This window comes from Tenrec ecaudatus, chromosome 2 (genome assembly GCF_050624435.1).
Source record: "Tenrec ecaudatus isolate mTenEca1 chromosome 2, mTenEca1.hap1, whole genome shotgun sequence".
Classification (NCBI taxonomy): domain Eukaryota; kingdom Metazoa; phylum Chordata; class Mammalia; order Afrosoricida; family Tenrecidae; genus Tenrec; species Tenrec ecaudatus.
The window spans coordinates 71,125,651-71,138,776 of NC_134531.1; positions in this window are offsets into that span (position 1 = coordinate 71,125,651).

Sequence of the window (13,126 nt, forward strand, 5' to 3'; positions counted from 1 at the left end):
GTGTGTGTGTGTGACACAGAGAGACCAGAATGCAAGTTGCAAGGAGGAAGAAAGGCGATCACCGACTTCGAATCCTACCTTGTTCCTTTGCAGTCGGGGCGCATGGGAGCTAAGCAGCCTGTCTGTCTTCTCTCCACTATTTGTAATAAAGCATAAGTAAGACCCGTAGAGGGGCGGGTGGACCCCACTTTTACATCCCAGGGAAACGAGGCGTCTAGCTAGTGGCCACACCCGCGATTCCTGGTCGCCCACCCTAGTGGACTCCACATAGCGTTGTCTCCCACCAGGGACTGACAGACACGCAGGCTGACCTGTGCTTGTCTCCTAGTCATAAACCCAAACCAGACTTGCTGCTAAAATCCATGCTGACTCCTAGCCACCCGCAGTGGGTTTCTGAGACTCGAACCGTTTACCTGAGTAGACAGCCCAGCCCTTCTCTGCAGAGCTGCGGGTGGACAGCGAGCACAGCAAGAGCACAGCAAGCCCATGCGTATCTTGCTGACTGACTTCTCCACCCTCACTGTCCCACTATGCCGATTTTCTTTAAAATAATTAGCCCAGAAATGATTCAGACAGGCTAGGGACATCTCCCACCGGGTGCTCTCAGGAGATCCAGGCACTGCGGAAGCCAAGACCCTGTGGGTGCTTTTTTTGAACTCCGCTTTCCTCTACCAGAGTTCCCTGCCTGGCTGAGCATGTCAGTCCTTGCAAACAAAGAAAGACAGTGCCCTCTGAAGTCCTGTGTCTGCATTAGCTCGGCAGGCTCACCCAGAGTCTCTACAAATCTGTTTCATATTTTAACGTTTTTATGCAGAGTCTGGCCTCCAGACTGCTTCCCAAAGCCAGAGGCGAGCCCCCATCAGGTCCCGGTAAGATCCACGTGCGGTGCTTCCCAGTGTGGGGGGTGCAGCGGACTGCTCTGAGCGGGGCCCACTTGCTGCAGGACAGACGTGGACTGAGTCAACAGCGAGGAGGCTCGCTGGACACACTAGGACTGGGTGCTGTAAAGGTGGGGGCTGGACGTTTGTAACTGTTGCACTGTCTTTCGAGAACCTGGGGGGAGGGGCGGGAAGCATGGAGGCTGCGGGCCTCCCCAGCCAGGGTTTGTCTAAAGCAAACAATTTGGTTTTGAAGACCAAATATTAGCATGGGGAATTTTTCTGTTTAAGAGATTAAACTTTTTCTCATTAAGGAAAAGTGCTTCCTTCTTCCTTCAGTCAGTTCTTTCCAGATTGATGGAAATAGCTCAGGACACTGGGGGCACTGCTGCCGGAAGCCCCTGAACGAGGAGTGAACTGGCTGTTGTATCTGTTGTGACTCGATGCTGTCACATTGATTCCAATTCATGGTGACCTGTGTAGAACTGAACATACGGTTGCCTGTCCTCAGCTGTTTGAGCCCCTCTTACGGCCACGGTGTCAGTCCATCTCCCTCTTTTTCACGAGCCTCTACTTGACCAAGCATGAGGCCCTTCTCCCAGAACCGCTCCCTCCTAATAGCACGTCCAAAGTGCATGAGACAAAGTCTGGCCCTCCCTTTTGCTGGCTGTACATCTGCCAAGAGAAATGTGTTCTCTTTTCTCGCAGTCCATGGAATATGACATGTTCTTCCCTCGTCTCATGAGTCAAAGGCATCAGGTGATTTCTTCTTTGGGCCTCCTTTCTCATGGTCCCCTTTTTCTCGTGCGTAGGCAAAAATGGAAAAGCCTCCGGCGGAGGTCAGACACACATCAGACCTCAAAGGGACACCTTTGCTTTTTGGCAGCAGATCTGCCCAGCTCAACGTGTGTTTTGGTGTCATGGCTCCTGCTTCCATGGGCATCAACTGCGGATCCAAGGAAAAGGAAACCTGAGGCAACGTCAAGAGTATCCCCATTTATCCTGATGTTGCCTGTTAGACCAGTGGCAAGGGATGCATGGTCCATACCGCTGGCTTAGCATCGGCGGCAAGTGCTAAATGTTCATTTCAGCCAGCAGATTTGTCCCAGTTACACATCTAAGGTTGGTCAGGCATCTTCCTCCGCTCCGGATGCTGTTGCTTTTCAGGTAGCCCAGCTGCTCACGTTGCTCGCTCAGCATACAGATTAAAAATGTTTAATGGAAAGCTCAGCCCTGCTGCACAGCTTTCCTGATGTCAGATGACACAGGCTCCCCTTGTTCTGTTTCAGTGCCTGCCTCCCAGGGCCTGGACAGGCCCCGCAGGGGCACAAGGAAGCATGCTGGGATTCTTTACCATCGTCACCACCTGGGAAACCACAGAAAGTCCTTAACCAGGGGACAGTACCCTTTACTCGTCTTGACAAAGAGCTTTGCGGAGCAGGCAGGGCAGGAAAAGGTGGAAGCCTTCCGGCCAATGGCTCACCACCTACTGGTGCAGTTTTCCTGTGCCCGAGCATGCTGATGCTGCTACCGCTCCATGTTGTAAGGAAGAAAAAAGTCCATCGTTGGGAAATCTGGAAATGTACATTTAGTGACCATACACATGTGCTTCATCTGCCTCAGGGAGATAAGCAACATGAGGCAGAGAGAAACAATAGTTATGTGGATGATAAAAACTGGGAAACCTTTTCCTGCTGAAAGATGCAGGAAGGACTCTCGCCCTTTGGGGAGCGCCGGCGACCCTCATACCCTGGTTTGTGTGCACAAATGCATGAAACATTTGGAGGCCTGTGGGCAGTGTCTCGTGTTTCTCTCAAAGCAGAAAGTGATTTTCAAGTTAGCATATTTGTAATTAGAATGACTTTGAGTAAGTTCTCCCTTCAGCACTTCTCCCACCCAAACTCACTGCCTTCGAGTTGATGCCAACTAGATGTAGTGACCCAGGAGGACAGGGTAGAACTGACCCCACTGGTTTCTGAGACTGCAGCCCCTTAAGGGAGTAGGAGCCCCGTCTTTCTCCTGAGGAGCAGATGGTAATTTCAAACTGCTGACCTTGCAGTTAGCAACCCACCGCATAACCATGACATCACCAGAGCTAATCCTAAGGGAAGTCTGAGCTCCCCACTCTCGGGAGGGAAGGGAAGGCGTCCGAGATAGGCTGTGATTAGCTGGACAAGACACACGTGATACCTAGGTGTCTATTAATAATCTATGACAGCCTTATCCCTCATACACAATGCCGCCGCCTCAAGACACGTGTGGTTGGGTGCTGTCAAACCGGTTCCAATGCATAGTGACCAATGGACAACAGAGCCACACACCGCCCGGGTCTGTGCCTCCCTCACAATTATTGTCATGTTGGAGCTGAAGCACTGTGTCACCCATCTCTGATGAGCCTTCTTTCTTTCACTGCCCTCTGCTTTGCCAAGCATGATGTCCTTTTACAAGGACTGGTCTGTCCTAATAACAGACCCAGAGACTCAAAGATGTCGTCTCGCCATCCTCGCTCGCTTCCCATGAGCCTTCTGGCTGTACACCCGCCAAGACAGATTTGTTTGCTCTTCTGACCATCTACGGTACTGTCGGCATCCCTCCCCAACACCGTTTTCCTCTGGTCTTCCTTATTCATTGTCCAGCCTTCACGTGCCTGTTAGGTGATTAAAAATACCACGTCTTGGGTCAGGTGTGCCTTGGTCCGCAAAGTGACATCTCTCCTCTTAAACATGTGAAATGGGTCTTATGCAGCAGAGTTGCCCAAGGCAAGATGTCAAGACATTGGGCCAGTCCTACGGGCCTCTAAGCATTGGTCCTCGGCTTCACTTTGTGACACTACACCAGGCCTAATTGGTAATGCTATCAAAAAGCCTTGCCCAAGGCTGCAGCCGTGTTACCTCCCTTAGACGTTATTTTGTTAGGCTGCAAAAGAAACAGCATGGGGTTCAAAGTATTAGCTGCCTACCAACCCAATTTATCTTCATTTACACTCGGGCCAGGTGAATGAGCCTGCTCTCATGAACACACGCGCACTCGTGGTACCAGGGCAGGATCACTCGGGACCAGGATGAACCGTAGGCCGGGCCTTGGCAGCTGCCATCCTACCTCCTGTGGTCCAGTGAAGCCCACTCGAATTTCAGACAGTCCCTGCCAGTATTCCCCAAGCATCCCCTTTTCCATTTGATCATCTTGCCTCATCTGGGTGAGGAAGAGATCCCGCTCTCCACTGCTCAGGCCATCAGCAAGGTGAGCTTCAAGCCCATGCCCTGTGCAGTCAGACCAGAGACTGAGCCCCCACCAAAGCTGCTGCTGCTGCTGCGTCTGCTGCGTCTGCTGCGTCTATGCGGCCTGGTCACCTTAAGAAGCAAACATCCAGCCAGGGACTGTGTCTCAGGCCCACTGAAGTTTTGAGATCAACACTGGTGAAAGGGTGACCAAATACATTTGAAAACAAATGTTGGGAAGCAGAGGGACAGAGCGCAGACGTGGAGGTTGGACGTAGTTTGGGTCAAGGCCGCAGCCCGCCCTGCTGGGAGGACCCTGCAGGCTTCTCAGGTGAGCGAGTAGACTGCCAAGCCTTTATACCACCATGCCAACCAGCTGCAAGGTGTAAAGCGGCTCGTTTGGGGTTGGCAATTCTAAAGAGGATGGCAGCTGGGTGAATGGTGCCGCCAGCACCTCCCTTCCCCTGCGGCTGGGGGAGTAAGACCTTGAACCCACCACTCAGTGCTCCCTACAACCATCTGCACCCTGACACGGGAAAGGACACCTTGGTTCCCCTCTGCAGGGGTCTCCCTTTCAGACAGAGGGGAGATGCAACAGACAGACAAACACTAACCTGCTGCTTATTAAAAAGATAAAAAATGTTTAAGGTAATCAATAGAAGAAATTACCATCATTTTATAAGTCAGTTCTAATTTATCTCTGGAAGAACAGGGGATCTAAATTAGAGTGGGTTTTCCCAACATTTTTTTTCAAATGTATTTGATCATACTTTAAAATTACACCGTGTCCACCTTCTATGTATAGTTGAAAAATAAAGTGGGTTCTAGTATTTTTTTTAATGTCTTGTTCCAGTTGTTCACTGCTGAGATGTACGAGTCTGAGCAGAAGGCTGCATGGGAACGCATCTTGGCTCTCTCCAGGCTGGGTTCCACCAGCACTGGCCAACGCTCGCTGAAGGCTTGCCTTGCTGTGAAAGTCATTGTCTCTCTGAGATTTGGCCAAGGAGCCTGGTGGTGCTTTGGGTTAGGGGTCGGGCTGCTGACTGCGGTGAGGCAACAGTTCAAACCCACCAGCTGCTCCTAAGGAAAAAGATGAGGCCGTCTGCTTCCGTAAACATGCACACACAGGGTCACTGTACATGGGGATCCACCCAATGGCCGTGAATTTAGATTTTTTGGTTTGGAGTCTGTTGCCTTCTGCAACCTCAAGTGGCATTTCCAGGGGTGGACAGTTGATGGCCCACTTGTAGGACTACGGATTGAGTCCCTTTTTCTTGCCGTTCCTCTACAAAGTCTGGTTATTAGCCATTTGAGGCTGCATCCTCTGCTAACCAAGGGTTGGGGGTTCAAGCCCATCCAGAAATGCCCTGGGGAAAAGGCCTGGCAGTTTACTGCTGAGAAGCCAGCCATTGAAACCCTGCAAAGAGGCAGGGTTCTCTGACGCCCACAGTGGCCAGGGTAGGGGGCCGGTAGCAGCTATAGTAAGAAGGCTTGGCAGTCCTTGGTGATGGCCCTGATGGATGTCTATGCCAGCACCAGAGAAGAAGAGGGTACAGGTCCGGCACTTCCTTCTGTGGTGCCCGGGGTGACTATGAGCCACAGACGACGACAACTAACGATAACTCAGGAGTCCCCTCCAGACCTCTTTGAAGCAATGGCCTTCATTCACTGCCCGTTGTTGGTGACAGATTTTAGGGTCTGGGTTTTGTTTTTACTCTGATTCACCAAAAGATGCCTTGTAGAATTGGGGGATATAGAGACAAGAAAGAGAAAAATTAAAAAAAAAACTCTATAGTAAACCCACCACTTTGGAAATAATGACACCCACATTTAAATTGCAGTCGTTTAATGCCCACAGAACATTTTATTTTTAGCAGTTGAGTGGTTAAGGGCAGAGGCTGTGGAGCCCAGCTTGAGTCCCTGCCAGGCGCATGGGGCCAAGATCTGCCATCTCTTGGCGCCCCGGCTTCCTGCTCCGCAGTGTGCGGCGACACCAGGACCTGGCTCTGAGGGCTGTTTGCAGATGCCATGACTAACATATGTCAGGCACGTGAACCGTGCCGGAGACGGTCTGCTTCCAGGGAGATCCCTTAGTAAGCTGTTTAAGGAGCCTGGTGGTCCTGCAACCCTGTCTATAGTCTAGCTCAGCCCTCCTAATTCAAAGTGCCGGTTCCACCCCTGCCCAGTGGCACAGGCACCGGGTGGGGTGGACGGTAAGTGTGCAGTGACGACTATGAGTCAAGGTGGGTGGCTTGCACCCACCAGCCGCTCTGTGCGAGAGAATCTAGTTTTGCTCCGTCCTACAGGGTCGCGATGGGTAGGAATTGACTCGCTGGCAGTGGGTCCCATTAGCTTTGGGCCACCTGTCTGCAATGGGTTTACATCCTCTCTTGGAGTGTTGATGAGTCAGATGCCACTGGAAGGCGGCAACAGGTTTGTTTGTTTGTTTGTTTCTTCTTTTCCAGCCGGGAAGTTGACAGCTTGTACAATAAAAGCTCAAAGATACCACTGGTGTCTGCCTTGGGCTCCTTCCACTCATAATTGGCACAGCTTTTTGGTTTCACGTCGGGATCACTGGGCCGCAGAAACCACCCATTTAGATAAGTGGCCTCGGTCTAGCTATATTTAGGAGAAGCTTCAAAAAAAAAAAAAGAAAAACACCTCACTGCCCTAGAGTCTATTCTGACTCAGCGTGACCCTAGAGGACAGAGTGGAACTGCCCCCTGGGTTTCCAAGACCGGCACTCTTTAAGGGAGTTGACAGACTCTTTTTTCACCTGAAGGGCAGTGGGTGGTTTCAAACTGCTGACCCGACGGTTCACAACCCAGCATGTAACAACTCTGCCACCAGGGCTCCTAGGGAAGCATGCATCACACTGGGCTTCTGCTCTTTGGGCTGCCCTGAAGAGCCTGTAGGACCCAGGCTCAGTCTATCAGAATCATACCCACACGCTGTGGGCCGTGGCCTTTCTTTCTGAACCCCTTCCCCCCGATTTCCCACAGTATTTTGAGAGTTCCGCGGCGGCTGCGTGTGAACTCTGAACGTGTTCTAAGTAATGACATGAAAGAATTGACCGTTGTTGGAAGCCGTGAAAAGGAAGGCTTTGTTTGGCCTATCCTTCGCTTGCAGGGCAGGGCGCCAGGCATCTGAGCATGTCTGGGCATGAAGAAGGGACCCGAAGAAGGGAGCTTTGTGGTCCAAGAGCTTGTACCTTTGAGCGACTGTGAAAAAGGGTTTTAAGACACTCTGTGCACACAGCTCGGCTCACACAGGGCTCTGCAGGCAGGCAGGGTGTTCACATGCCTGGGGTGAAGAGAGGGGAGTCCGAGAGGAAGAGCGCCACCGGGGACTGTGTTGTCTTCCAAACACCCCACCCCCGCAACCACCACCACCATTGTTCTGTGTGATCTCAAAAAGAGTCCACGAGTGAGGAGCTGTGCTCCTGCACCAGGAGTCACAGATGTCTCTTAGCCTCACCAGTAATTTTAGAAGACTTTAAAGTGCCAAATAAAGTTGGATCTTATTATCAGGAGGCATTTGGGAATACCTAACTATCAGGAAAGAGTCCGGTGTCGTAGTGATTCCGAAGGTAGCAGAAAGGTGACAGCAAGGAAGACGCATGACAGTGCTGCTCGGTCATTCTGAGTTGAATCAAGTTGACTAGCAATGAGTTCAGTTGTGTGTGTGTGTGTGTGTGTGTGTGTGTGTGTGTCCTGACGGATAAACATGTGTGTATATGTGCCCACATATATATATGTACCAGGAGCAAATGGTAACTTGAATTATGTATATCCAAACAGCTGTAAGTCAATTTTCAGATGGACCATTATCTGGGAAGCCGTACTCATATCACTTCCTTTGGCTTGTCACCCAGCCATTCATCCAACAACTCTTTAGAAGGAATCACTTCGGTCTGTGGCGCACAGGCGGCCTTCCCCAGGTACACCAGGTTTGCCCAGGGGCTTCCACTGGGCCTCCCAGTGCACCTTGACTGTGTCTCCTCCCAACTCTGAAGGTCATGTGAAGTCATTCGAGTCCCCAGAACGCCCTGCGATGGATGCAGGCAAAGAGCGAGCTCTGTCTCTGCCCCCTTATGAGGCTGTTCATCTACATCAATCAGCCCATCGTGACCTTCTTTAAAATGGCCTGTTTCAAATATGGCCAAAGGACTCCAGAGCTCACTGATCAAGAACTGTTGTGTCAACACTTCACCTTCTGAACAGAGACTTCTGTTTTCCCGAGAGAGATTCTGAATTTGGCCACCGTGGGAGGGGCCGCCCCCAATATTCCACCGACTGTGCCCAAACTTCGGCTTTTCCCAGGGGCACCAAAAGGAAGCTGGAACACCAAGTCGCACTTTGAATTTAGTTTTTCCAGGCAGAACCTTGATTGGTTTCATCTGAATGGATTTTCTGTCTCACGTGTCTATTTTTTATTTAATTCCCCACATAATTTTCCATGACATCAAAACCAAATGTTATTTTCGTGTCCAGTCCCCATAACGCTTGCATATGTCTTGTCATAAACAAAAGGTGTTGACAGGCGCCCGGGTGGAGTGGTGGTCACAAGTTAGCCTGCTAACTTCAAGGTCAGCAGTTCTAAACCACCAGTTGCTCCTCGGGAGAAAGATGAGACTTTCCACTCCAGTCAAGAGTCACAGTCTCGGAAACCCACAGGACAATTGTACTCTGTCTGGATACAGTGAGAGAAGAAAGCAAATATGCCCTTTCAAACCAAGCCTGGCTGCACTCAGGACCGAGAAGCAGGAGGCCAGGAACCAGAATTTGGATAAAGCAACACTGCCCTCTTCTGGCGAGCACTGAGAACTGATTACAGAACGTAATCAGTTAAAAATAAAATGCAAAGCCCCAAGAGTAGAGCAGAAAGAAGAGGTAGGCAAACTCCCTGACATGTCTTCTGTGCAGCCCCTTTCACCCTGGTATCCCTAGGGCTCTGCGTCTGAATGAAGTATGCCAAGCATGGCTTGCTAGTCCACCAGTCTGAGTGATGTGGTGTTGGCCCACTTGGAGGAGACTGGGGAGCCGAGCTGGACCACGTCCCCAGCATGGTCAGAGCAGTTCCCAAGGCGCCAACTCAAGTGTTACTCCTTCTGCAGGTATGCTCATAGAAGGGGCCGGGGCAGGAGCCCATTGACCACTGGGGTAGTTTGAGAGCCAGGCACAGTGAGTAGGACCCTGAACATTTGTTCAATCTTACTGTGTGCTCACTGCCATACAAGCAAACTTGTTGCCATCGATGCAATTCTGACTCACAGGGAACCCAGGGGATAGAGAAGAACCCAGAGGATAGGGTTTCTGAGACGGTAAATCTTTTCGGGAGCAGATAGCCTCAACTTTCTCCAGCTGGTGGCTTTGAACTGTTATCCTTGCAGTTAACATCCCAATTCATGACTCACTACGCCACCAACGCTTTCTGCTGCCTGGCGTTTCTGAGACTGTAAATTTTGACAGGGCCAAACCGCTTCACCTGTCTTGCTGGGAGCAACTGGTGGATTTGAACTGCCCCCTTTGCAGTTATGCATCCCAACACGTAACCCACTGTGCCACCAGGGCTCTTTGTAAAAGCCCCTCACCACCACACACACAAAAAATCAAACCCAAACCCTCACAGGCATCAATTGAAACCGACTCATGGGAAGTCTAGCACAGAGTAGAAGTGTCCCTCGGGGTTTCTGAAACTACATCTTTACAGTGGACAGCCTCGTCTGTCTCTCTCAGGGCCACTGGGGGGTCACAGTCACCAACCTGGCGGCTGGCGGCTCAATTTACAGCCCACTATGCCACCAGGGTTCCGGTGCAGAAGTCCCCCAGCCCAAACCAAACTCTCTGCCATCAGGTAGATTCTGGCTCACAGCCACTAGGGCAGGTCAGAAACTGCCCCCAGGGGTTTTCAAGATGGCAATCAGCTGATGGTTTCAAACTGCTGAACTTGCAGGTAACAGCCCAATGCAAAGCCACGAGGCCACCACATGGTGCAAATGCCTAATGCACGTGGCTGCTCTCCAAATGGCTTCAGTCCGAGTCCACCCTGGAGGTTCCTGGGCCAGTGTCCCTGGTGCTGTAGTGGGTTATGTATAGGTTAGCAGTTTGAAGTCAGCAATCGTTCTGTGGGAGAAAGACGAGGCTTTCTATCCTGGGTAAAGAGTCACAGGCTCAGTTCTACCCTGTTCTATAGGCTCTCTGAGTGGTGGTGTGGTGGCCGCAGTGGTGTGATGGAGTCTGGTGGTGGTGGTGGAGGATGGTGATGGAGTATGATGTGCGTTGTGGTGCAGTGTGGTGTTACAATGTGGTGAAGTGAGCTGGTGGGTGGTGTGATGGGGTGTGGTGTGTGGTGTGGTGGAGTGAGGTGATGGAGTGGAGTGTGGTGGAATGGGGTGGTGGTGCAGTGTGGTGGAATGGGGTGGTGGAGTGGGGTGGTGGTGCAGTGTGGTGATAGAGTGTGGTGGAGTGGGATGGCGGTGCAGTGTGGTGATAGAGTGTGGTGGAGTGGGGTGGTGGTGCAGTGTGGTGATAGAGTGTGGTGGAATGGGGTGGTGGTGCAGTGTGGTGATAGAGTGTGGTGGAGTGTGGTGGTGGTGCAGTGTGCTCAGCACTCACCTTGCCCACCTCACTTAGTCCTCACATGAGTCACAACCTGTCTTTATCCCCACGGAGGTTGCTGCCCTCTCTCTCCTGATGAAGGAGGGCGCCCACTGTCCTGTCCCCTGGGCACCCAGCGGTGAAACCTGCCACCCGCACCGCTCACAGGAGGATGAGCATGCGTGACTGTGGCTTGTTTTCTCGTGGGTCAGTCAGATAAAGGTGTGGCCAATGAGGAGCTGCAATCAATTAACTAAAATGGGTTTTTTTTAAAATCAACTTTGAGCCTTTCACCGGGGTTGCTGCGGTGCCCTGCCAGACCCCTCTTTGGTTCTGGCTCACCCGCCTCACTGGAGACTGGCTCATCAGTTTCCAAGCAAAAGAATGTCCACATCAAATCGCTCCTTTGCATTCAGTTCAGACTGCGCGTCTTAGCTAGGGAACGAAGCCCTGTTTGCCCGGCTCTGATCGAACCCAAAATGCCAGGCGTGGGTCTACTGCCCCTGCATGTCTGTGGCCCAAATGTCTAGGGGAGCTCACTGCACCCTCCTGGAAGGATCCGGGAAAGAAAAAAAAAACATGGAAAGTAAAGGAAGCATTTAGGCTCTTGGCTGGATCTCACAATTGTGACACTGTATTTAAAAACCTGCGGTACTCAAGATTAGGCTCCAGTGGACAATGGTTTACAGATGCCGTCTGTGAGCGGCATGGCCGTGCGCTCTTGCTCCCTGAAGAATGACCCAGCAGTGAAGACTGCTGTCTGGACGCCTGCTCCCAGGGAGGACTAACACGACCTTGTTCCCGTACTGAAGTGTGAGGGGCAGGGGTGGTCAGCAAATGAAAAGAGGCCCCTGTGGAGTTTTCTTAGGGGGAGGTGGGGGGAAAGGTAGAGGTGTTAAGAACCCAGGGACAAGGGAACAACAAGTGACCCAAATCTCGGTGGTAAGAAGGGTGTGGGAGGCCTGGTAGGGCATGATCAAGGGTAATGTAATGAAGAGGTATTGGTGAAACCCAGGTGGGGACATGATAGTGGGACAGGAGGAAAGTCAAGGGAAATAGAGGAAAGACCTGGGAGGCAAAGGGCATTTATAGAGGTCTAGACAAAGCCATGTACATATGCAAATATATTTATATGAGGATGGGGAAATATACCTATGTGCCTATATTTATAGGTTTAGTGTTAAGGTAGCAGAAGGACATTGGGCCTCCACTCAAGAATTCCTTCAATGCAAGAATACTTTCTTCTGTTAAATTGGCATTCTATGATGCTCACCTTCCCAACACAATCCCTGAAGACAAAGCTGGTGAATAAGCAAATGTGGTGAAGAAAGTTGATGGTGCCCGGCTATCAAAAGATACAGCGTCTTGGGTCTTAAAGGTTTGAAGGTAAACAAGCGGCCATCTAGCTCAGAAGCAACAAAGACCACATGGAAGAAGCACACCAGCCTGTGCGATCACGAGGTGTCCAAGGGATCAGGTATCAGGCACCATCAGAACAAATGATCTTACCACAGTGAATGAGGTGGGGAGTGCAGAGTGAAGACCCAAAGCCCATTTGTAGGCCACTGGACATCCCCTTACAGAAGGGTCTCAGGGAGGAGACAAGGGTCTAGTCAGGGTGCAATGTAGCAACGATGAAAAGCACAACTTTCCTCTAGTTCCTAAGTGCTTTCCCCCAACCGCCCCCCCTATCATGATCCCAATTCTACCTTGAAAGTCTGGCTAGACCAGAGGATGTACACTAATACAGATAGGAAACTGGAAACATAGGGAATCCAGGGCGCATGATACCTTCAGGACCAGTAGTGGGAGTGGCAATACTGGGAGGGTAGAGGAAGAGTGGGTTGGAAAGGGGGGACCAATTACAAGGATTTACATGTGACCTCCTCCCTGGGGGACAGACAACAGAAAAGTGGGTGAAGAAAGACGTCGGACAGGTCAAGATATGACAAAATAATAATTTATAAAATATCAAGGGTTCATGAGGAAGGGGGAAGCGGGGAGGGAGGGTAAAAAATGAGGAGCTGATGCCAGGGGCTTAAGTGGAGAGCAAATGTTTTTGAGAATGATGAGGGCAATGAATATATAAATGTGCTTTACACAATTGATGTACATATAGATTGTGATAAGAGTTGTATGAGCCCCTAATAAAACGATTTTTTAAAAAGCGCCAATGATGTCTCCTCTAACAACAGACCCATGAGCGACACATCTCAGACGGAGAGGGCAGAGTCAGCAGCCTGTCAGCCTGGACGGAGCAGGCATCAGACTGAAGAGCAGAACGCAGAGAGGGGCGGATCCGGGTGCCACTGCTGAGCAGGCCCGAGGGAGGGAGGGCAGACGCAGGGCTCACCGCCCCAGACTCCCTGCCAGGAAGGCCATTAGTACCAATAGAAGCCCAATAGGGCAGGGTAGAACTGTCCCTGTGGGT